Here is a 24,117-nt window from a genome sequence, read left to right on the forward strand (position 1 = left end):
GAAGGGCCTCTGAATACTAAAAAATGACTAAATTTCAATTTTTAATAATTGGTTGAAAAAATAAAGGAGAAACAAAAAGACTCAGACACAGACATTATCGCGCTAAGGCAAAAATAGGCTTACATGGCTACACAATTATTTATCATACTGAATTTGTAAATTAAAATCGTTAGAGGTTTAACTCAAACCCCTTCTGTTTCAAATCTGTTTCCAGAAACTATGTCTCACTGTGACACATTCAATGAGTTATTTGCAGAAAAAAAATTCTCACATTTGGGCTGATCTGGACTCCAGTATTTCTGCAGGGCCAGTTATTGGGGTGTCCAGCAATTCCTTTTGCGAGATTAGATATGATCAGTTTCAGTTTGTGACTCCTGAGGATGTGGACAAGCTGCTTGGAGCGGTATGTCCTACCACCTGTTCTTGGGATCCATGCCATCTTGTTTGAAGGAAGTGGTGGTTAGACCCCTTTTTAAGAAGCCCCCTTCAGTTCCCCTGGTGATGAATAATTATAGGCCAGACTCCAACCTCCCATGGTTGGGTAATATTAATGAGATTGTTCCGGAGTTCTGGCTACACTCAAATCAGGCTTTTTGGACTAACGTGGGGAATCAGTGTGACTAGGTAGAACAATTCAATACAGAATAAATTTGTTTAAACTTTTGGTCTGGAAAATGTGAAAGAGATGGAAAGATTGTGCAATCAGATTTATTTAAGGATTAAAGGGGTACAGGAAAAGAAAAAGATTGGTCAGGCAAAGTGAGGAGAAAATAAAATCTTAACTAACAGATTTAACTAGAGTCTCATGTAGAGGTGCTTTGAGAAAAGACCAAGATGTAGGCTTGAAGAGGAGAGAGAGAGGAGCAAGGAGATTTAAAAGGGATAGGAAGTTAGTATTACCGACCCCAATCTGGTGCTGTGTTGGATACACTTCTTGCAGGTTGGTGTGCACAGGTAAACTTCCTTGCATGGAGAAGGCAGTAGAAAAGCAGGAAGGTGAGGACCAGAGCGCTATAACTCGAACCCTTGAGAACTAACAGGGCAAAGATCCAGGTGGAGTTGGATTCCAAATCTGTCCCTGAGTCTGCTCCCAAGGCCATGTGGCTAGGCCAGGGGGTTTTGTACTCAGAAACATATCCTGAGACAATGTATAAGTCAAGCACTCTGACTGCAGGGGCTGAAACTCATGTGTAACAAAGAAGTACATGAACCAATCAAGTGAGTGTGCTCTTTAAGGAACAAAAGCTGAAATGGCTGGTGGAGAAGTGTGTGTATGGTACTGTGTGGATGAACTCAAAAGCCTTATTGGAGACCAAGGCATCTCTTCCTGAGAGATAGATAGGTTTCCTTTTCTGTTTATAATCCTACCTCTAGGTCCATGCCAGCTCACTAACACGGTGATAGGAGGCTTGGGGTGTGCCATGCTTATCTGAGTAGTTGTGAAAGCGATTAGCAAATCTAATCCCATTGCAAAGAGAGTTAGCTATTTTGCTCGTGAAGGTCTCTTCTACTGGAGTCTGCTTGCCAGCTTCCTCCCTTTTTGCAAAAGAAAGGCCATGGGGGTCTCCCTGCAGTTTCCTAGCCTGACCTTGGGCAGTGCTGCCCCACATTTGCTTGTGCCAAGCGACCAAATTGTATATTTGCCACAAACATGAATATGTGCAGAGTTCACAATCCCGTGAGATCAAGTAGCATAGATGGAGGTTGCAAACCTGCAACTCCAAATCACATAGAGGGATGCTGTTTGCAGCTCCAAGACAAGCTGTTTTTGTAACAGTAAGATGATTGAGAGGGCAGTGACTGACCGGCTCCAAGTAGTCTTGGAGGAAACTGGTTATCTACACCCATTTCAAATTGACTTTAGAATGGGTTAGGGGTTGAGACAGCTTTGGCCAGCATGATAGATGACCTTCACCAGGGTATCGATAGGGATTGTGACTCTGCTGGTTCTTTTGGATCTCTCAGCAGCTTTCAGTACCATTGACCATGGAATCCTTCTGGATCACCTGGGGGAATTGGGAATAGGAGGCACTGTTTTACAGTGATTCTGCTCCTGTGTAGTGGATAGATTTCAGATGGTGGCACTTGGTGACAGTTGTTCTTCAAAACAGGAGCTACTATATGGAGTCCCCCAGGACTCCATTCTGTCACCAGTTCTTTTTAACATCTGCATGAAACCGCAGAGTGAGGTCATCAGATTTGGTGCTGGGTATTATTGATATGCTGACGACAGCCAAATCCATTTTTCCTTGTCATCAATATCAGGAAATGGCATCAGCCCCTTAAATGCTTGTCTATAGGCAGGAATGGGCTGAATGAGGGATAATAAACTGAAGCTGAATCCAAGAAAGACGGAAGTGTTCATTGTTGGGGGTTGTAATCTGCAAGACGGGATAGAACCTCCTGTTCTGGAAAGGCATACGCTCCACCAGAAAGAACAGGTTCGTAGCTTTGGAGTGCTCTTAGACCCAAGTCTCAACCCTGGTGCCTCAGCTTGAGGCTGTGGCCAGGAATGCTTTTTACCAGCTGTGATTGATTCAACAACTCCACATGTTTCTATAGGAGAATGACTTGAAAACAGTGGTACACCAGTTGGTAACCTCCAGGTTGGACTACTGTGTGGATGGGTCCAAAGAACCAAGGCCACCACTCTCCTGGAGTTACTCCTGGTGGCTACACCCCTGCATCTAATGTCTAACACAGGGGGTGTGGCTAGGGCACCAGGGAGCATGGTAGTGTTGCACCTAGTCTGCCAGGCAACTCCCTATGCACCTGCTATGTAGGGTTGCCTTTGTATGTAATTCAGAAACTTCAGTTACTTCAAAATGCAGGAGCTAGATTGGTATTTCAGGTATCCCAGAGAGACTACATTATGCCTGTTCTTAAACAGTTGCACTGGCTGCCAATATGTTTCCTGACAAAGTGCAAAGTGCTGGTTATTACCTTTAAAGCCCTAAATGGCTTAGGTCCAGTTTACCTTAGAGAGCACCTTTCTCTACAAGACCCCACCGCACATTGAGATCATCAGGAGAGATCCGTCTTCGGATGCCACTGGTTCATCTAGTGGCGACCTGGGATAGGGCCTTCTCTGTTGTCATCCCTAGGTTGTGGAATATGCTCCCCGTGGATATAAGAGAATTGTCTTCCTTGGAGTCCTTCAGGAGAGCATTAAAGGCCCATCTTTTTTGCCTGGCTTTTAATGATAGTTTTAATTGTAATTTTAATCAGCTTTTAATTGGTTTTTGATTGTAATTTTAATCTGTTTTAATTGGTTTTTTATTTTGTTATGTACTTGATTTTAGTGTAAACTGCCCCGAGTCACTTTAGGATGGGCGTTATAAAAATCAAATAAGTAAGTAAGTGCAGAAATAACTGCAAGTTAGATTTTTTAAAAATTTATTTATTTATTTATTTATTTATCAAATTTGTACACCGCCCCAAACTTTCGTCTCTGGGTGGTTAACAATAGAATAAAACAAGTTAAAAAACACATGCAAAAACTAAAGACAATTTAACAATTTAAAAATAAAACAGAAATTAAAACCTAACAATTTAGGAAGCTGAGAAAGCTTGGGCAAAAAGATGGGTTTTCAAGTGTTTTTTGAAAATTGCCAGAGATGGGGAGGATCATATCTTAGTGGGGAGTGCATTCCACAATCTCAGGGCAGCAACCGAGAAGGCCCATCTTTGTGTAGCCATCAGACAAGTTGGCGGTAACTAGAGATGGACCTCCTCAGATGACCTCAATGGGCGGTGGGGCTCATAGTGAAGAAGACGCTCTCTTAAATACCCAGGGCCTAAGTCATTTAGGGCTTTGTAAGTTATAACTAGCACTTTGTATTTTGCCCGGAAACCTATTGGCAGCCAGTGTAACTCCATCAGAAAAGAAGTGATATGGTCTCTCCGAGATGACCCAAAGACCAACCTGGCTGCCGCATTCTGAACCAACTGAAGCTTCCGGACTACGTACAAAGGCACCCCCACGTAGAGCACATTACAAAAGTCAAGTCTGGAGGTCACCAACAGATGTACCACTGTTTTGAGGTCACTGATCTCAAGAAATGGACGCAGCTAGCGGATCAGCCGGAGCTGATAGAAATCACCCCTGGCCACTGCCTCAACCTGAGAAACCAGGGAGAGGTGTGGATCCAGAAGTACTCCCAGACTGCAAACCTGTTCCTTTTGGGGAAGTGTGACCACATCTGGAACAGGCAGATCAAAATCTTTTCTGGAGTTCTGACCCCACACAATAAGTACCTCCATCTTATCTGGATTCAGCTTCAGTTTATTCTCCCTCATCCAGCCCATTACTGCTTCCAGGCAGGCATTTAGAGAGGATATGCCAGCTCTTGAAGAAGTTGACATGGAGAAGTAGATCTGAGTGTCATCAGTGTACTGGTAACACCCAGCTCCAAATCCCCTGATGATCTCTCCCAGCGGTTTCATGTAGATGTTAAAGAGCATTGGAGAGAGTATGGAGCCTTGAAGGACACCATACTTAAGCTTAGATTTTGAAGAGCAACAATCTTCAATTGACACCATCTGGAATCTGTCCGAGAGGTAGGAGCGGAACCACTGTAAAACAGTGCCGCCCACCCCCAACACCCTCAGACGTTCCAGAAGGATACTATGGCCAATAGTATCGAAAGCCGCCGAGATATCCAAAAGGACCAACAGAGTCACACTTCCTCTGTCAATTGCCAATTGGAGATCATCCATCAGGCTGACCAAGGCAGTCTCCACCCCATAGCTCGCCCGAAAGCCAGTTTGAAATGGGTCTAGATAATCAGTTTCCTCCAAGACCGCCTGGATCTGAGAGGCCACCACCCTCTCAATTACCTTGCCCAGCCATGGGAGGTTGGAAACAGGCCAATAATTGCTCAACTCTGAGGGATCTAATGCAGGCTTCTATAGAAGAGGTCTGATGAATGGCTCCTTAAGACAAGGAGGCATCCTGCCCTCCCTCAGAGAAGCATTTATGATTTCCACCCGGCCATCTACAACAGCCTCCCTGCCAGATAGAACAAGCCATGTTGGGCAAGGGTCAAGAGAACAAGTGGTAGGCCTCACCGCTCCAAGCAGCTTGTCCACATCCTCAGGAGTCACAAACTGGAACTGATCCAGTCAAATCACATAAGAGGAGTTGTTGGGCACCTCCAATTCAGACATCAAATTGATTGTGGAGTCTTCATCTAGGTCGGCTCGAATCCGAGAGATTTTGTCTGTGAAAAACTCTTTAAACACATCGCAGCAGGTAACTGATGACTCCAAATTCTGGTTAAAGGAAAGAGGAGCAGATACTAGTCCCGTCAAAACCCTGAACAACTCCACTGGACGTGAACTTACAGCGGCAATACTGGCAGAAAAGTGCCTCTTTGCCGCATGCAGAGGCGTAACTAGGGAAAACGGCGCCCGGGGCAAGCACTGAAATGGTGCCCCCCACCGCGCCCCCCCCACCGCCCCCCCAACATACTACATTATACTTAGGTTTTTTCTCACAAGCGCCCGCCACCACCACCAAGCCAGGCCACTGACTGGCCGCCAGGTGCCAGCAAAGCAATGGGGGGGGCGCAGGCGGCGCGGAAGGGACCGCTCGTGGGGAAGGGGGCACCGACGCGCTCCCTTGACTGCTGCAGCGCTGCTGCACTGAGCAGGAAACATTTGTATTAACAAAAAAATTTTAAAAAAATTAAAAAAATTTGGTCATGGCGGCACCCCCCACGTGACCAGAAAAGATGGCGCCCGGGGCACGTGCCCCCCCTGCCCCCCCTATAGTTACGCCCCTGGCCGCATGTATTGCCTGAGCATAGATCTTTAAATGTGCTCTATGTTGCAATCTGTCGGATTTGAGTCGAGTCTTTCTCCACTTGTGCTCCAGTCGTCTACCTTGCTGTAGATCTTCTGTATATCAAGGGGCCAATTTTCAAGTGGATCGAAGGGGACGCTTGGGAGCAATTGTGTCTACTGCCCTGGTGAGCAATTTGTTCCAATTCTCAACCAGGGCATCAACAAGATCACTTATTAGACATGGGCCTGGTTTAAACCAATGCATGCCATCATGGCTACAGGCAGTGTTCACCTCTTCAGTCCATGAGCAGTGTGAGGAGGGGAGGGGAGTGATGCATCAACCCCAAGTTGGACCTCTGACCCATTTTGTAATACTATGGGGCCTTTTAAGTCTGGCATAGTTTAGAGCCTCAGTATGTCATAATTTGGCCCTGGGTGTGCCTGTGACTAACTCCCCCCATGGGGAGTAGGATCAAGGAGAGTAGATTCCGGTGTCAGGAAGTATGAATGTGTTCATTGGAAAAAAAAAATTTTTAATGGCCCCAGATGGTTGTTAGTCAGGGAAGGCTCTTGAACATTGGCTTTAAGCTCTGTCCCTACTCACTGGATTAATGAAGATACTGCATATTTCTTCAGTCTGTGCCATAGGTTAGGTGTATCATTTGCTTTTTGGTTGTATTGCAATGCAAGATAATATTCATTTCCCCAGCATTACTAGTCACCATTTCCATCACTTCTATCAGACCTCATGGCAGTGCTTGACTATGTCAGCAAGTCTGATCTTGTGGGAAACACAATGTCTGGGTCTTAAGCAGCACATTTGTGTGCACATGTGCTTATGTTTTGGGCTCACATTGGCTCATAAGAAGCCTGCCTGACTGCAGGAACTGCTGAAATTCTGGAGGAGTTCAATGAGAACCAGAGTGGTCTGATGTGATATGACAGAAAGTCCTTGGAAAGTCCTTACTCTGACACCACTAGGGGTTATTTGTAAGTCTGATCAGAATAGGAGTCAGCTACTTCGGTGTTAACATTCTATTACTAAACCAGTTATAAATTGGTAACTGCCACCACCTATTACATTATAGAGTTGTAGGGCTGTAAAATCAAGATTAAGTACTTTGGCTCAGAGATCTGTGCCATGGTGACTGAGCCCTAAATCTCTTGGCTTTCCAATCTTTAGCCATGTTGCTGATCCAAAGACTGTCATGCTTTTTACAAAGCAATCAGGTAGGAACAATTCCTAAGTGTAATGCTTGACTAAGCAATGATCAGGCAAGAACATATGGCAACATGTGTTTTAACTTAGAATTACACAACAGGAATCACACCACAACTTAATTACCCCAAATATGTATTTATAATATGCAATAGATCATGAACAATTGTTAGTGAAATAAAATACTCCAATGTTATTCCACCACCCACCACCCTCCGTACCCCCATTTGCTTTGTTTCTTCATTGAAAAGATCGACTGCATGCCCCTGACCCTACAGCAGAGCAAATCCCACTGCAGCAAGGCTTCTCCTTGCCACTTTGTGTCTGACGGGTTGTCACGCTTTGTGACAGATTTAAGACTGGTGCAGTTGACTGAGGCACTACGAAGGAAGCTGTCTGTAGAGGAATTTCTGCTCAAGATCCGGCACATCTTGCTCTCCCAGTGCCCCAGGCGCGACAGTTCCAAAGTACAGACAGGAGCTCTCCACAGCCCAAGAAACATGATTTGTTGCAGCCAGCGTCTCTGGGTGGTAAAGTGAAGTAGTAAACCCAGGAATGTGAGCAATCTCAGCCAGCGAGTGCTAGAGGCTCAGTGGGGGGAACAAGGGGTGGGTGGGTGGGTGGGTGCGGCGAGGAATTGCAGCTCTGCTTCAGGGGGTTGTGGCTATAGGGACCTGTGGCGCTGCATAAGGCTTGCGTAAATATTGTGACTGGCTTCCCCTTGGAGACAGATAAAAGCAGATTTTTATCACATCTTACAGAGAAAGCAGTTTTCCTGGCCCCCAAGTCTGGCAGATTCTTTGAGTGATTTAATATAAGATGAAAGGAGCCAGATTGCAGCCCCAGACAAAGCTGAGCAGCAATGCAGGGGCCAGCTCCAAAGTCCTGCTTTGGCTGGAGTGTCTTTGTACTCTGCCCCAGCCTTTATTTTGCATACTTCCCTCCTCCTTTCCACGGGCAAAGCTTTGGCTGCTCCTGTTGAAAGCCCCTTGGTTTTCACCCAAGCAGAACAGACTAAAGATTTGTAGGATGTTTGTGAATCGTCTTTTTTTGTGATATTTATTATAAATTTCAGTGATGAGAACAAGTGACCCCAATGCAGTGCCAAGTGTAGGCAGGGTTGTTGCCAAATAGAATCACGACATTGATTTCAAACATTCTGGCATCATGTGCAGAGCCTCTCTTGAGATTTTGCAGAGATTTTCCCCAAAAGAAACACAAGGTTGTTGTTTTTCATCCCTAACAAGAGAATGTACAAACAATACATCTAAGCATGTGCAGAGTGCCTTTCTCTTGCAAAGAGAATCAGGTTCTGTTTTCAACAGTGGGTGCAATTGATAATATTCTGAACACATTCAGAGTGCATTCCCTTTGTAAAGAGAAGAGTGGTCTCAAAACACTATTCTATAAAAGAGGATACAGAAATCATTTGCGAAACGGTGCTTTAAAATGTCCTGTGCTCTCTTCGGTGACTAGGTTGCCAGATCAGAACCTAGAGATTTCCCCTGTACTTTTACATTCACAGCAGAATCGGGAAATGTGGTCACTGTAGCTTATCTTGCCCATTTCTCCCTCAGAAATGGAAACCGAAATTCCATCGGCTCAATCAAACCAGTCCAGCGGTTCGAGGGGCTATGCTTGTAAAGAAGAATCCGGTAAGGATTCCCCTTTACAAGCAAAGGGGTGGGGGAATCCTTGAAAAGCATTCTAAAGGGCGGCGAGTGGGGTGGCGAGAGGACACTCTTAAAAGTAGATTAAGGTTCCTACTGGCCCGGCAGCCGCCACCCCTCAACCCCCCCCCCCCCCGGTGCAGGCCAAGCATGTGGTGCCCCCTTCAGCAACCGGACCCACGCTGCAGGGGCAGGCTGTTGGGAAGCAGCACTGCGGCTGCCGCCAGACCAGTAAGGTTCTTTAGAAGCCTTTGTAAAGGATTCCCCCACCCGTCTGCTTGTAAAGGGGAATCTTCACCAGATTCCCCTTTACAAGCATGGGCCTTGAACCAAGTCAAACCGGTTCGGCCTGGTTTGACCAGTTGAACCGAACTGGCAGTCAGTCCGACCGGACTGGTTTGCGGACTGGCAGTTTGGTTCGTGTTCTGTGCACACCCCTACCCGCCGGTACAGACCTCTAATTAACAAAATATGAAAGGTTGCAAGATAGGACAGAGTAACTTCCAGGCTGCTAGCTGACAATCCTGTTCAAAACACAGGGCCAACAGTGCCATTAGGCAGGATGAGAGAGCCTGCCTCAGGGAACACTTTTTGGAATATAATTAAAAGACAGTAACTTATCAGTTACTGAGTTTATCACTGTGTTTTTACTGCCGGGGGGCATCATCTGGACTTTCTACCTCAGGTAAAGCTAAAGTGTGCCGTCAAGTCGGTGTCGACTCCTGGCAACCACAGAGCCCTGTGGTTGTCTTTGGTAGAATACAGGAGGGGTTGACCATTGCCATCTCCCATGCAGTAGGAGATGATGCCTTTCAGCATCTTCCTATCTCTCTGCTGCCCAATATAGGTGTTTCCCATAGTCTGGGCAACATACCAGCAGGGATTCTAACCAGCAACCTCTGGCTTGCTAGTCAAGTCATTTTCCCACTGTGCCATTATTTTGGGCAATTTCTGTCAGCACTGCTTTGTCCTGAAGGTGTGGAATTGAAGGGAGAATTTCCATATATGCTCATATATGCTCATGCAAAATGAAAATACATGTACACATTCCCCTCTCCCCTCACACCCTGGATTTACAGCCTTCTGTTGCGGCTAGTGGCCAAGAAGATGAATTTTTGTCTGCACCTGTAAAAATTCTGGCTGGTTGGTAAATCAAGTTCCAAGGCAGAATTAATGCAGGCCTCAAATTCTTAGAAGATGAGGACACAGGTTGAATCTGCCAAATCTCTCCTTTCAGCATCCAACAGCGCTAGGATAAAAACTCCCCAAATCCTATGGTTGCCAACTTTTTAACTAGCCCTGCTCCTTTGCCTTTAGCAGTAACTTCACTTGCAGAAGTTAGGCACTTGATGTTTTTCCCTCACTTTATACTTAAATATTCATGTCAGCTTGCTGATAAACACAAAGGAGCAGGGCCAGTAAAAGTCCAGCAGCTCTATTGATTTTTCAAGTCTGTATCAGTAACTTTCCACTGTGGCTTGTAGAAAAACTCTTTACTTTCCATAGACTTAGGAAGCCAAATGAAGCAGAAGGGCTCCTGATTTCAGGGAATAACCACACACAATCAATATAAATGAGGGAGTCCCATCCTGTAAAACTAGAGCAGCAAGATACCTGTACATGTGTACAATGCAATGTCTGAATAGGGCTCAGGTCTTTACCAGGCCCTTCATACCCCAGTCCCCCTACTTTTCTTATGAATGAGGGCTTCTGTACTGGTTGCACAAGCACAGCCACGGACCTGATTGATAACGCTGAGGGAATTGGCCGGGCAATAATGTACTTGATAGAAACAGGAAGACCCAGATGTCATCAGTTCAAACAAACCTGTGGAAACAGTTATTCTGGTACAAACAGAAATGCATACCCAGGCTTACAATAATCTTTCATAGCTGCCAGGCCAGGTCTAGCGCCAGTGGAGAGATGCTGCAATAACTAAAACCAGGTTAAAAGTGCTCCAGTTTCTGGCATTTCAAAATTAATGCAAAACAGGGTTTTAAGAGAAGCCTTCTAAGCAGTACACCAAGGTCAGCCTGGTCATTTGTGGCAGAGCTAAGAATAGCTCCCACATTGTTTGCAGCCCTCCACAATAGTGTCCCACCCTTCTCGGACCATTGCCTCTTGATAAGCAGCTTGCCTCGCTAACCTTTTGGCCTTTGGCTTTAGTTCAGTATCCTGATGTCTTAGGAGCTCTTGCCTTTGGCCACTCATTATCAAGTAGCCCTTCCTTTCTCCTTCCTGCTGGTGGTTGCTATTGGGGTCCAGCAATATTGAATTCTGGTGCATATCCTGAGAAACCCTCAGCAACAGAGCTCAGCAATAGCCTGCTAAGTCAAGGAATTGAGCAGCAGCAGCAACAACAACAACAACAGCAGCAGCAGGAGGTCATAATGTTCTTGTCTTTTGGCCAGAAATGCTGAAAGGGAGGAATAAGCAGAGGTGCTGATGGAATGGAATAGAGACCTGAGCTTCAAGGAGAGCATTTCTTATCGCAAGACAATTCTGTAAGGATTATGCAACGAATCACAACATTTTGTAGCTCAACAGGAGAAATTCCCTTCACATGAAAGATCAAGACACCTTGCTGGAGGGAGAGCAAGTTGTCTGCACAGATGGTCAGCTTCAGGCCTGCACAAATTTTGGTCAAGGATACATGGATGACTCCTACAGAGTGAGCTTCTGTGGTCCTAGCTACCTACCATGCTGAGAGCTTTTCTAGAGGAATCATCACTTTAAAGCTCCTATTAACATACTTAACATTTCACAGATGAAAACAGGAACACTCCTGACATGAATGGGTGGGGCTAGAGGAGAGTCTGGCAGCCGGACAATGCAGTCTCTGGTGGACAATGATGGGCCCAAACAATCCAGACTCCCATGTGTCACAAACACAAAGTGAACTAAAGTACATGCAAGCAGTGAGGCAAACCACAGAATACAAACCAAGTAAAATACATATGACTTACATCACTTAGAACAGTGGTCTTCACTATTTTTCAAGTGCAGGCCACTGGCAAAAAACCTTCACAGTGAGAGCTACTAAGGAAACAATTGTTTACTACCCTCATGATGGAATTTTACAGATAGACTTGTCTAACTACGACAATGAGCCCGTTCACGTGACACGAGCTGCTTGGGTAAGAGAGAGTTTACCCAAGCAGCCCATGTCATCTGGAAGACTGGGAGGCCTCCTGATGCAGCAGCTGCAACCCTGGGTAGCCCAGACCTGCTACCCAGAGAAAAAGTGAAGGGGCAGGGGAGAAGTCCATCCTGCCTCCCTCTCTGGTCACCTGCAGCACCGGGGCTCTGAAAATGGCCACTGGGAGCCACAATCATAGAGTCCTGAATGCCGTGTGGCCTGGGAGAGGAGCCCTGCTGCTTTAGTGAGGGCTGCCTCTCTGAGGCCTGTGTGGTGCATTGTGGGGTACGGGAGGACTTTGTCCTCTCAATCCCATTTCGGGCATCCACCACCATGCTGGCCATGTGGGTGTATGAGTGGCAGAGCCTCAAAGAGGTGCCGACTGTCTGGGGAAAGGTAGGTAGGATCCTGCCTTCCCCCAAGCTCCCCCCAGTTTGGTTGTGTGAATGATCTCAAAGACTGCTTGTACAATAAAACGATACCGTCATGAGAGTTCAGAGGAAGGCAGCCATTATAGGCTAAGACTATTTTACTGTGTTCAGGTCACCTTAAGTGGCTCAGTGGGGAAATGCTTGACTAACAAGCAGAAGGTTGCCAGTTCGAATCCCAGACTGGTATGTTTCCCAGACTATGGGAAACACCTATATCAGGCAGCAGCGATATAGGAAGATTCTGAAAGGCATCATCTCACACTGCGTGGGAGATGGCAGTGGCAAACCCCTCCTATAGTCAACCAAAAGAAACCCACAGGGCTCTGTGGGCGCTAGGAGTCGAAATCAACTTGACGGCACACTTTACCTTTACTTTATTGTGTCACAGGAAGAGACAGGTTCAACAAGAAGTACAGGCAGGAAGTAGGAAGGGACACTGCCTCCAATTAGGATTAGGATCACTACAAGCAAATGCTAGTGCCACCTACTGGCTGGACATATTACAACAACATTTCCTCACAGATACTCCTTTAAAACAAACAAAAAACCAGAAAATATACACAAATCGCAGAGGAGTCTGAGTGTAAGATAATCCCCTTTAAAAATACAGGTTAAATATAAGCCCCATTCAAACATTTAGAACAGCACCACGGTAGCTATGTGCAGCAGCACAAAGGGGGAGAAAGACCTGTCTCCACCACGTCAATCATCCTCGCACCCCACCACTCACACTTATAGGGGGGCTTGTCTGAAGAGGGAAGAACCCTAAGTGTAATGGTTGGCAGTCAAGCCCCACTGTAAGTGTGAGTGATGGGGTATGAGGGTTGATGTGGCGAGGGCTGGACTTCCTCCCCCTTCACACTGCTGCACAAAGTTACAGGGGCATGATTTTAAACAACATCAACCACTTTATTTGTTAGCCGCCCCATAACAAATTGTTCACTGGGTGGTTCAAAACAGAGGATTAATACAGATAATAAAAACACATAACACGTTAAATCACGACAGACAAAAAAAGAGGTGAAAATAAAATACAAAATACAATACAAAGGAGCACTAAAAACTCATGTTAAAATTAGTTACAAATCAGATAAAATCTGAAAAGCCCAATTTAAAAGTGTGGCTCTGTTAGTCCTCTTGGATCTCTCGGCGGCTTTCGATATTATCGACCATAGTATCCTTCTGAAACGTATGAGGGTGTTGGGGGTGGGAGGCACTGTTTTGCAGTGGTTCCGCTCCTACCTCTTGGACAGATTCCAGATGGTGTCGATTGGAGATTGTTGCTCTTCAAAATCTGAGCTTAAGTATGGTGTCCCTCAAGGCTCCATACTTTCTCCAGTGCTTTTTGACATATACATGAAACCTCTGGGAGAGATCATCAAAGGATTTGGAGCTGGGTGTTACCAGTATGCTGATGTCACCCAGATCTACTTCTCCATGTCAACCTCTTCAGGAGCTGGCATATCCTCCCTAAATGCCTGTCTGGAAGCAGTAATGGGCTGGATGAGGGAGAATAAACTGAAGCTGAATCCAGATAAGATGGAGGTACTTATTGTGAGGGGTCAGAACTCTAGAGACGATTTTGATCTACCTGTTCTAGATGGGGTCACACTTCCCCAAAAGGAACAGGTTCGCAGTCTGGGAGTACTGCTGAATCAACATTTCTCCTTGGTTTCTCAGGTTGAGGTGGTGGCCAGGGGTGCTTTCTATCAGCTTTGGCTGAAAGGCCAGCTGCTCCCGTTCCCTGAGATCAGTGACCTCAAAACAGTAGTACATCTGTTGGTGACCTCCAGACTTGACTTTTGTAATGTGCTCTACGTGGGGCTGCCTTTGTACGTAGTCCGGAAACTTTTGTTGGTTCAGAATGCAGCAGCCAGGTTGGTCTCTGGGTCATCTCGGAGAGACCATGTTACTCCTTTGCTGATGGAGTTACACTGGCTGCCAATAGGTTTCCGGGCAAAATACAAAGTGCTAGTTATAACTTACAAAGCCCTAAACGGCTTAGGCCCTGGGTATTTAAGAGAGCGTCTTCTTCACTATGAGTCTCACCACCCATTGAAGTCACTGGAGGAGGTCCGTCTCCAGTTGCCGCCAACTCGTTTGGTGGCTACACAGAGACGAGCCTTCTTGGCTGCTGCCCCGAGATTGTGGAATGCGCTCCCTGCTGGGATACGAGCCTCCCCATCTCTGACAATTTTTTAAAAACTTCTGAAAAGACATCTCTTCAACCAGGCTTTCTCAGCCTTTTAAAACTTGTTTTTAAATTGTTCTGACTATTTAATTATTGTTTTATGATGTTTTTAAATTGTTAATTATTGTTATATGCTTTTATAATTTTTGTTTTAATTATTAGCTGATTTTAATGGTGTTTTAATGTAAACCGCCCTGAGCATTTTGGAAGGGCAGTATAAAAGTTTTAATAATAAATAAAATAAAATAAAATAAAATAAAATAAAATAAAAGCCTGGGTGAACGAAAAGGTCTTTATCATGTACGTATCTTTTAGTAAGCAACAGAGGACCCAAGAGTTTCCTGGGAGCCCCTTTGCTCACGTATCCCTGACCAGCACGTGAGTAGTAGCCAGGAGTGTGGACTCAACTAGCAATATCACTCGTGGTGTTCGTGGGAGCAAAAGACTATATAAAGCTTGACTCCCTGCTTCTCATGGCTGCCAATTTGTCACCTGCTTCACCTGAAACACAGCTGCACCGCATCAATGCTGTTGCATATTCAATTTGGCCTATTAACAATAGCAATAGCAATAGCACTTACATTTATATACCGCTCTATAGCCGGAGCTCTCTAAGCGGTTTACAATGATTTAGCATATTGCCCCCAACATTCTGGGTACTCATTTTACCGACCTCAGAAGGATGGAAGGCTGAGTCAACCTTGAGCCCCTGGTCAGGATCGAACTTGTAACCTTCTGGTTACAGGGCGGCAGTTTTTACCACTGCGCCACCAGGGGCTCTTTTCTACGCCACCAGGGGCTCTATTCCCTCCTTTTCTCACTTGTCTTTGTTCCTGACTTGCTAATTCCTGTGTCGATTAACCCCACTTGTCTTGAAACCATCCTTACACTATGTTGCCACCTTAAAGAGATGAGTTTAAAACTCACAAGGCTTGTTGCTTTCGGACTCAGAGTGTTTAATTACATCTAATGTGGCTAAATTCTGTGCTGCTGCCATAAATATACGTCACCGGATGGTTAATAAGGATATTTTACTGTTTTAAATTTTTATTATCACTATATTTTCAATTTTGTCAATTTTTTAAAACTAATTCTAATTTCAGCCTGTTTTAATTATATACAATCAATTTATTGTTATATAACTGTAATCTTTCTCTTCTGTTTTGACTTGTGGCTGTAACATTAAAGAACTTGAACTCAGGAGGCTTGCTAAGAGTTGCAGTTTCAATAACTCTGTGGTTTCGCCCATTCATTTCTATGAGTGTCACTGAAGGCATTGCTTTTCTGTCATTTCATATGCAATTGAATTTAGTCTATAGAAATTTCCCACGTTAACAATTGGATTTGCTAGCATTACAGTTAGGTACCTATTGCATTGATTCCCCAAATGAGGATGTATATTTTAGTTGTTAAATGCAGATCTATTATTTTGCATTAGAAGCTCATGGTCCCCACTTTGTATCATTCCCATGTGTGCACTCAGGCTAGCCCTGGCTATAAAGAACTTGCAATGTAAACATGTGTGAGGCATGTTGTAATAATGTGGTCAGTGTAGTGTGGTGCTGTGACACCTCAACGCCAATGGACTGTCTGAGATCTGTTCTCTGTACTGCTTACTGGTCTCAGAATGGAAGGAAGGAAGTTCTCACCACCACTTTAGCCCTCATTTTCTCTCCCTCAGGTGGCTTCCTCTCTTCAGAAAGAGATTCTGCCATCTGCCCTCCTATGGTCTCCTCCTTGGCTCTGCATCCCACCTCCCTAATTGTGTGCCAGTAGCACTGACAGTCCAACACCTGTCTGAATGCCTTGCCTGCTTCTGGGCTGAGATCTTGTGACACCTTGTTGAACGGCCTTGCCGACACCACTCTCCTGACTAACACTGCAAACGACAGCAGTTTTTCCTTGGGCTGCCTCAGCTTCCACCCTCCAATCCCACAAATGCTCCCCCATAGATCCACTTGCCCTGTCATTGGAGTATAAATCTGGAGAGGCCCAAAAGACATGCAAAGAAAGTGGATTTTGATATGCATATTCTAATGTTACAAATAAAATAAAGAGTTTTTTAAATACTAGAGATGACTCCTGGTGTAGGAATATAGATGTACCTCTGAGCATGTGCAGAGCATTTTTCACTCTAAAAACATAAGAACAGCCTTGCTGGATCAGGCCCACGATCTGTCTAGTAGGGGTGTGCATGGAACGATTTTCTGTGGTTTGGTTCAAATTTGAACCAGTCTGCAGGTTCACAAACTGATTTAACTGAACTGGCCCCTGGTCCGGTTCAGTCGTCAAACCAGTCTAACTAGTTAGAATTGGTTCGCCCATAGAGAATAATGGGGAACTCAAACCACCCTATTTCCCATGGGTAGTGCCTAGGATCACCAAATTGGGTTGGGTGGTAGGGCACAATGGGTGCTACCTACCACCCAACCTGCAAAGCAATTGGGCAATCAGGTTATTTCTAATGATTTTTTTTTTTAATGTGAGTCATTACAGGTCATTGACCTACTGACCCAGATAAAATTCTAAAATTCATTTTAAAAATAACCTGATTGCTTTTTGAGTTTGGTGGTAGGCAGCACCGATTGTGCCCTAACATCCAACCCGCTTTGGTGACCCTAGGTGCTACCCACAGGGAATGAGGCAGTTTGAGTTCCCCATTATTCCCTATGAACGAAACAGCACACTGCCACACCAGTGAAAGACAGTACAGAAAAAGGCAATATCCCAACACAGAGCATCCAACACAGCGCAAAACAAAACACAGTCAAAAAAATAATAATCACTGAATCTGACCTAGAATCTGCAAGCCCAGTGCCAGATGCCCGCTGCATCATTGGCATAAGTTGCTCTCACACACTGACACACAATTATGACTCCATTGCAGCAGTGCCTTTGCAGGCATAGGCAGAAGCTCAACTTGGAACAACCCCTTCAGCCATATTTGACCTGATCTTGTAATGCTGAAGAATAAATAAATGCAGATGCAGGCAGAGCAGAGCAGACCACCAGAGTTCAACTTCCACTTCAGCCACATTCTAAGAGTGGTGGTGCAGCTTATGTCAATGCAGAATCAGATTGCAGAGCAGAGCCACTAGAGAGTGAAGCACAAGTCCAGACATGGAGTTCACAGCAGTCACCACAAAAATATCACACACACACACACACACACCTGCCACTGTCACGAACAAACAAACCCACCCTGAAGCCACCACAACTCAAGGAAGGTACAGGCAGGCACCCAAGTTCTACCCTTCTCCATATGAGATCCGGCAAGATCCGAAAGCATAATAGCCGCAATAACACAGCAAGTACACGATAAACAGTGTGGAGAAAATCACATATTTGATAAGAGGTTTCTTTTTCTCTCTTTGTGTCTGGATAATGAGTTGGCCTCAGAATATTGGCTGAGCCCCAGCTGTACTGACAGCCTGCTTGGCTGACAATCAGGGCACCAGTCCATAATCATCATCCTGGGTCATGCGTGTGGGTCTCTGTGTGTGCTGCTCTGAAAAAAGGTTAGCAGTAACAAACAGTAACTTAACACATACAAAATCAAAGCTCCTCCCGTATGCGCCACCGTGGCCTCGGATTGGTGCTGCTGGGCCTCAGGGCACTAGTCCCTCATCATCCCAGGCAGTGGGGTGTGTACGTGCGTGTCTGCGTGTGTCAGCAGCACTAATGGACAGATTGTGACACATCTGTGGATTGGCCAGGGGTGAGCTGCAGTGGTGTTGGCAGGGATGAGCTGGCAGTGGGGTGAGCTTGCAGTGGTGTTGCAGTGGGTGGTGATGACCATGAGTCACTCACCCTCCACATCCAGCTCAGGATAGCTCAGCAGGGGGAGGTTGGCCTTAAGGAAGACAAGATGTTCCACCTAACCAGCATTCAAGTGTGAGCAATGGGGTATCACCATGTCTGTGGCCATGAAGAACACCTTGTTGCTCTTAACTCTGGTTAGTGGCCATGAGAGGAGCCATCAGGCAACCACCGCAAAGTCTGGCCAGACTTGGTGATGTGTTGCCACAAACTGGCTTGGTTTCATCTCCAGGTCTGCCACCGACTCCTGCAGGTACTGCAGAACGGACTGCTCCGCACTGCTGCAGGGCACAGTGGGCTACTCCTTTACCCCTGTCAAGGTGCCAAAGCACCCCCATTTGAACCACGGGGTGGAATGCCTGGGTGGAAATGCCAGCTGTGTTGGTGCTGCCAGGGACACCATGCAGCTGGACTGGGAAGCGGTGGTTATGCTGTGCTGGGCGTGGACTGTGCACTAGAAGTAGGCACTCCAGCACCCTCATCCTGGTCCAGCCTCCTCTGCTCTGCCTGCCTAACCTCTTGAACCAGGAGTGCCCTCCACCTGGGCAGCTCATCAGGGGTGATGGTGTTGCCTTTCATAGTTGGGTCACATAGGCAGGCCAAAACATGCTCTGCCAATTGACACAACGTGTTGCTGAGCCGATCCAACACGCCAGTCCTCAGCCAACCTGCCAGGGCTTTTCCTTCTCAAGTAGTCAGTGAGGTCTGTGAGTAGTTAGTGAGCTCGCCCATAGTCTTCTCCAGATGAAGAGCAGCGGGCAAAGCCTGGCTCTGTGGCGTTGCCTTGGCACACAAGCTTATTGTTGCAAAAAGGAAAAGCTTGAGAGTTGAGATAGCCTCAGAAATGAGCTTCCTGTCTGCATGGGACGGGCTGCACACTTCCAAGCCATGCCTCCTTGCCCCGGCACGGATGGCCGGCTTTTGCTCCTGCAGGCACTGGAGCAAGAGAAAGGTGGAGTTCCACCGGGTCTCAACATCCCTAGGGATGAAGTGTCAAGACAGGCCTTTCCCTGAGCATCCGCCTACCCTTTTCGCTCAGATGGAAGTAGGCTGCTCTCTTGCGGCACTGCTCTACAAGAGCAGCCGAGGCGGCAGCAGGCCCTGCAGCGGGGAGGCCTCAACAACATTCCCTGGCCTTAGCTGCTTAAAGGCCAAGGGTATCTGTCATGACCAGGTGCAGAGTATGTGCCATACAACCGATGCTCACAAACTGCAGCTGGCGGGCTACCCTCAACCTATTAGCACCATTGTTTCTTGACCATGAAGCCTCAGCAGAGGTTTGGCTGCCATTCCTCCACCTGGCATTCGATGATCGCCGACAGCTCATCCATCATGTGGTCTGTGTCCACCAGCTCCACATACAGAACAGAATATGTGAACATACAGAACAGTGCCACCTGAGCTTTGCTGCATGGGAGGAGCTGGCCACACCAGCAGCAGCATATGATGTCCCCTCTCTCTCCAGCCCCTACCAGTGCATCGTGATGGGCAGGAAAGCAACCTGCATCCCACTACAGCTGGTCCACAAATCTCTAGTGAAGTGCAAGCTTCTGCCTCCAGCAGCCCTGACATGAGCTCCCTGTAGGCCCAGTAGAGGGAGGGCACCACTCCCCTACTGCAGGTGGAGTGTGAGGGGGTCTTGTAGTTGGGGGCAAGCAGCTGGAGCAGTCAGTGGAAGCCAACATTCTCCACCATCTGGAATGGCTGGTTGTGCAGAGCAAACATCTCTCCAATGGTCTGGGTGATGAGACATTCCTCTGTGCGACCAGGCCACTTGCCTGCCCACAGCACCCACTGCACAACTGGCAATGTCCCCTGCATGAGAGCTGGGGCACATGCCCTGCCACCACTATTCAAGGGCACACCAGGCGGCCTAGCACTGCCAGCAGGAGAAAGGATCCCCGGATGATGCCACTGCAGGTGCCTCAGCATCACCGATGTCCTTAGAAGCTTAGTGCAAGTGCCGCTGCTGACCTGCGCCTTGCAGACAGCATGTGTAGGTAGGATCACCTTGGCAGACCTCAAAGTGGTCCCACACCATGCTGCTGTTGGTCCTGGACCGTTTTGGTGGTGGTGGTGTTGTTGGTGGTGGTGGTACTGGTACTGCTGGGGCTGCTGGCTCCTGCTGGGGGCCACCAAAACCCCCACCCCATCCCGTGCTCAGAAGGTCCAGGAACAAGTACCTTCCTCTTGTTCCTTCTAAGTCTCAGACTGGGTGGGGTCACACTGAGAAGGGGGATTAGTGGAGAGGAGAATGGAGAGCGCTATCTGGCAGGTCTAGCAGCCAATGACACCTCCTCCTCTGCTGCCATGTCAGGAAGAGCATCTTCCTTGTCAGGGGAGGCCACCCCACACCTCTACCTCAGCCATCACAGGTGGCTGCGCTGCAGGAAGAGGTGCTACCTCCGGAGAAGTGAGGCAGCGCTCAATGACCTCTAGGAGGATGGCGACTTGGGGAGTAAGCCCCTCTCACCACCCTCACCACACACAACCAGCATCCTCTCTCCTTCCTCTGGGCACTCTGCTCCTAGTTCTGCCCTCCCGGAGAACATCTTTTGGATATTAAATTAAAGCCCTAGCTGTGTTGGGCATGGGGAGGAAGTGCCTTTAGTGGGTGTGGGTGTGGGTGGTCTATTTATGCTGTTTGTGCCCCACACACAGTGCTTTCTACAACACTGCAGTGCACGCAAACACAAGCTAGAAAAAAACCCAAATAAAGAAGCAGGCTTTATTTTTTCTGGAGGGGGGCTTTTGAGTGGGAGCAAGCAACAATGGGATAGCTACATCCAAGGGAAACGAGGGAGAGGGGATTAAGCTACACCTACCCCTACGCCTACCCTCTACCCCTACCCCTACCCTCCTAACCCAGTCCCACTGTACCTACCAACCTGAATCCCTTCCTCCCCCCAAACTGGGCCCTATTTAAAATAATCTAACTTAACAGGATGGGTTGTTTTGGGGGGGGAGGCAACTCACCAATCCGACGACGTCTTCTTGCAGGGTCTTCAGTTGGAGTCTGACCAGAGGCTCTAGTCAACCAAGCCAAGCACACACTGGCACTCAACAGCCAGGGGGAGAGCAGGTGGGAGCCAGCAGATGGGCCACCCACCCAAAAAAGAACAAAGAAAAACCACTTAGGAAAACAAAAAGCGGTTGGTACTGCAAAAGGAAAAGGAAAAATAAAGAGGCATATAAGTATATATCTCTTAAGCCCAGCAAAAAGGCAGGTCCACTCCAAGGCAGGTCCATAGCCATCAAGACTAGTAGTTACTGATACACTCATCTTCCATGAATTTGTCTGTTTCTCTTTTCTTTCTCCACTAACAGTTCAGGAGCAGTTCTGTGCTTGCCTTGCACAGAAAGGAATTCCTTCTTTAAGATTCTGCTTGCATTTGCAGAATCTTAAAGGCATATTAAACTGTTATATCTGCTGCCCAATTAATCAAGGATACCTTTTCATTAATTAAAATATTGTAAACGGTTGATCTATTGATTATTTAGCTAAGCTTTGTAGATCCAGTAATTATACTATGTACTCTATAGATTAGCCCAGTCTGAAAAAAAGTGAAGCTCCTGCTATGCGCCATGATCTTGCTGTTTCCATTATAGAAACTGCCATCATGAGGTACAGAATATGGCCTATGCTACACATTATTTCTGGATCAAGGTGACAGAAAAGGTCAAGGTGGACAAAAAAACACCAGGCTTCATTTGTGTGTCATTGTCTGGATGAGTGAATGCAAATGGCCAAGTAGAAAATGTAGTTTAAGGGCTGGGATGTAATGTCCTTTTTACAGTGCATGTGCTTTATTCAGAATCATTAAGTCACATGTACATTTCATATGTGCTGATTTATAAGGATATCAGTGTTAAGTGTTGTTATAGCAGCTTAAAGCTTTTCACATACATCATCTCAGTCATTAGCTTAACATCCGTTCCAATCAACTTGAAGGAAAGCATCCTCAAGGATAAAATTGTAAAGCACATAGAAGAACAGGCCCTGCTGGGGGAGAACCAGCATGGCTTCTGCAAAGGTAAATCTTGCCTCAGGAACCTTTTGGAGTTCTATGAAAGTGTCAACAACTGTGTGGATCAAGGTGATCCAGTTGACATAGTATACCTGGACTTCCTAAAAGCTTTCGACAAAGTTCCTCATCAAAGACTCCTGAGAAAACTTAGCAGTCATGGGATAAATGGACAAGTACATGTATAGATTGCTAACGGGTTGAAAGACAGGAAACAGAGGGTAAGGTATAAATGAAAAGTTTTCATAATGGAGGGAAGTAAGAAGTGGGGTCCCCCAGGGATCTGTACTGGGACCGATACTTTTTAATTTATTCATAAATGATCTAGAAGTAGGGGCAAGCAGCCAGGTGGCCAAATTTGCTAATGATACCAAACTCTTTCAGGTTGTGAAATCCAAAACAGATTGTGAGGAGCTCCAAAAGGATCTCTCCAAACTGTGGGAGTGGGCGACCAAGTGGCATATGTGGTTCAATGTTGGCAAGTGTAAAGTGATGCTCATTGGGACAAAAAACCCCAACTTCAAGTATATACTGATGGGATCTGAGCTGTTGGTGACTGACCAGGAGAGGAAGCTTGGAGTCATGGTGGACAGCTCCATTGAAAGTGTCGACTCAATGTGCGTCAGCTGTGAAAAAGGCCAATTCCATGCTAGGGATCATTAGGAAGGGAATTGAAAATAAAACTGCTAATATTATAATGCTCTTATATAAAATCATGGTGCGGCCACACCTGGAGTACTGCGTACAATTCTGGTCATCACATCTAAAAAAGGACATTGTAGAACAGGAAAAGATGATCAGGGGCCTAGAGTACCTTTCTTATGAGGCAAGGCTACAACACCAGGGGCTTTTTAGTTTAGAAAAAAAGACAACTGCGGGAAGACATGATAGAGGTCTATAAAATCATGCATGGTGTGGAGAAAGTGAATAGAGAGAAATTCTTCTCCCTCTCCCATAACACTAGAACCAGGGGTCATCCTGTGAAATTGATTGCCGGGAAATCTAGGACCAACAAACAGAAGTACTTTTTCATACAACACATAATGAATTTGTGGAATTCTCTACCACAAGATGTGGTGACAGCCAACAACCTGGATGGGTTTAAGAGGGGTTTGGATAACTTCATGGAGGAGAGTTCTGTCAATGGCTACTAGTTGGAGGGCTATAGGCCACCTCCAGCCTCAAAGGCAGGATGCCTCTGAGTACCAGTTGCAGGGGAGCTACAGCAGGAGAGAGGGCATACACATACCTCTTGCCTGTGGACTCCTAGTGGCATCTAGTGGGTCACTGTGTGAAACAGGATGCTGGACTAGATGGCCTTGGGCCTGATCCCGTAGGGCTGTTCTTAAGTCCAGTGAAAGAGTTAAGGGCATGATAGCTAGGGGGGAAACTCTCTGCTGCCCCCCTTCCCTTGATGCCCTAAGCACGTGCTTGTTTGCCTTATCGTTAATCCAGGGCTGAGTTCAGGGCTCACAATCACTATACCACACTGTAGAAGCCCTCCTGACAAGGGAGGAAGAGGCTAGCCCTACAACCCTCTTCTTTACACCCACGTGCCCTGCCTCGAGCAGCTAGGCCATGGAGAGTTTTAGAATCTGGCAAACTAGACACAGAGCAGCAATTACCAAACAAAAGGATGGTTTCCTTGAACAAATAAATAAGGGCCTGGGTTTTGGAGGAGTGAGAGGAAAAAAGAGATCAACACCATAGGCCAAAAAAAAAAAAAGTTTAAAAAACAAACACTTTCTAGCTTGCACTTCCAGTTTGTTGTGGCCTACTCCAGGAGTACGAGATCACTGTTTGTTGAGACAACTGTTTGTTGAGACTTCAAGTCCC

This window comes from Hemicordylus capensis, chromosome 2, assembly GCF_027244095.1.
Source record: "Hemicordylus capensis ecotype Gifberg chromosome 2, rHemCap1.1.pri, whole genome shotgun sequence".
Classification (NCBI taxonomy): Eukaryota; Metazoa; Chordata; class Lepidosauria; order Squamata; family Cordylidae; genus Hemicordylus; species Hemicordylus capensis.